The sequence below is a fragment of the Arachis ipaensis genome, chromosome B7 (assembly GCF_059453495.1).
Source record: "Arachis ipaensis isolate K30076 ecotype BB chromosome B7, ASM5945349v1, whole genome shotgun sequence".
Classification (NCBI taxonomy): Eukaryota; Viridiplantae; Streptophyta; class Magnoliopsida; order Fabales; family Fabaceae; genus Arachis; species Arachis ipaensis.
The window spans coordinates 51760001-51762500 of NC_142442.1; positions in this window are offsets into that span (position 1 = coordinate 51760001).

The following is a 2500-nucleotide window of genomic DNA, read 5'->3' on the forward strand; positions in this document are numbered from 1 at the left end:
GCCGGGCTCCCCCGCCCCCCACGGAGGCACCCGCCGTTGCAACGATGGCTCGGAGCGTTGCAACGGAGGAGCCAAATTTTCATATCTCAGAATTGGCTCGTGCATTTTTCGTGAAATTTTGAGGGAACCTTGGTAATATTATGTGAAGGCTGCACAAAAAAATCCAGGTCAAAAATCGCATGTTTGCTCCGTTTTTCATTTTTTTTGAATTTCCGGCATTCCGGGCGGTAAAAAAATCGTCAAAAAAAATCGGCACGGTGTAAATTCACCAAATTTGGAGGATGGAAAGATCTTATTTTTCTAGAGGTTGTTGCAAAAAACGGCGTCAAAATTCGACCTCTAGAGCACTTTCCTTTAGTATGTCTCCTCACGGAAAAGGACGTCTACCCGTGGCACTTTGGTAATGGCTCGGCAGCCTATTATAGGGGGGAGGGGTGTCGTGATGCTGAAACTCGAGTTGCCCAAAGGCTTGCTGGGCGCAATGCCAGCAAGATGCACGTTGCCTTGCCATCCCCTAGGCACACTAGCAAGCACGTTGTGGTTGTGGTGTGCCGCCGGGCTCCCCCGCCCCCCACGGAGGCACCCGCCGTTGCAACGATGGCTCGGAGCGTTGCAACGGAGGAGCCAAATTTTCATATCTCAGAATTGGCTCGTGCATTTTTCGTGAAATTTTGAGGGAACCTTGGTAATATTATGTGAAGGCTGCACAAAAAAATCCAGGTCAAAAATCGCAGGTTTTCACCGTTTTTCATTTTTTTTGAATTTCCGGCATTCCGGGCGGTAAAAAAATCGTCAAAAAAAATCGGCACGGTGTAAATTCACCAAATTTGGAGGATGGAAAGTTCTTATTTTTCTAGAGGTTGTTGCAAAAAACGGCGTCAAAATTCGACCTCTAGAGCACTTTCCTTTAGTATGTCTCCTCACGGAAAAGGACGTCTACCCGTGGCACTTTGGTAATGGCTCGGCAGCCTATTATAGGGGGGAGGGGAGTCGTGATGCTGAAACTCGAGTTGCCCAAAGGCTTGCTGGGCGCAATGCCAGCCAGATGCACGTTGCCTTGCCATCCCCTAGGCACACTAGCAAGCACGTTGTGGTTGTGGTGTGCCGCCGGGCTCCCCCGCCCCCCACGGAGGCACCCGCCGTTGCAACGATGGCTCGGAGCGTTGCAACGGAGGAGCCAAATTTTCATATCTCAGAATTGGCTCGTGCATTTTTCGTGAAATTTTGAGGGAACCTTGGTAATATTATGTGAAGGCTGCACAAAAAAATCCAGGTCAAAAATCGCAGGTTTGCTCCGTTTTTCATTTTTTTTGAATTTCCGGCATTCCGGGCGGTAAAAAAATCGTCAAAAAAAATCGGCACGGTGTAAATTCACCAAATTTGGAGGATGGAAAGTTCTTATTTTTCTAGAGGTTGTTGCAAAAAACGGCGTCAAAATTCGACCTCTAGAGCACTTTCCTTTAGTATGTCTCCTCACGGAAAAGGACGTCTACCCGTGGCACTTTGGTAATGGCTCGGCAGCCTATTATAGGGGGGAGGGGTGTCGTGATGCTGAAACTCGAGTTGCCCAAAGGCTTGCTGGGCGCAATGCCAGCAAGATGCAAGTTGCCTTGCCATCCCCTAGGCACACTAGCAAGCACGTTGTGGTTGTGGTGTGCCGCCGGGCTCCCCCGCCCCCCACGGAGGCACCCGCCGTTGCAACGATGGCTCGGAGCGTTGCAACGGAGGAGCCAAATTTTCATATCTCAGAATTGGCTCGTGCATTTTTCGTGAAATTTTGAGGGAACCTTGGTAATATTATGTGAAGGCTGCACAAAAAAATCCAGGTCAAAAATCGCAGGTTTGCTCCGTTTTTCATTTTTTTTGAATTTCCGGCATTCCGGGCGGTAAAAAAATCGTCAAAAAAAATCGGCACGGTGTAAATTCACCAAATTTGGAGAATGGAAAGATCTTATTTTTCTAGAGGTTGTTGCAAAAAACGGCGTCAAAATTCGACCTCTAGAGCACTTTCCCTTAGTATGTCTCCTCACGGAAAAGGACGTCTACCCGTGGCACTTTGGTAATGGCTCGGCAGCCTATTATATAGGGGGGAGGGGTGTCGTGATGCTGAAACTCGAGTTGCCCAAAGGCTTGCTGGGCGCAATGCCAGCAAGATGCACGTTGCCTTGCCATCCCCTAGGCACACTAGCAAGCACGTTGTGGTTGTGGTGTGCCGCCGGGCTCCCCCGCCCCCCACGGAGGCACCCGCCGTTGCAACGATGGCTCGGAGCGTTGCAACGGAGGAGCCAAATTTTCATATCTCAGAATTGGCTCGTGCATTTTTCGTGAAATTTTGAGGGAACCTTGGTAATATTATGTGAAGGCTGCACAAAAAAATCCAGGTCAAAAATCGCAGGTTTGCTCCGTTTTTCATTTTTTTTGAATTTCCGGCATTCCGGGCGGTAAAAAAATCGTCAAAAAAAATCGGCACGGTGTAAATTCACCAAATTTGGAGGATGGA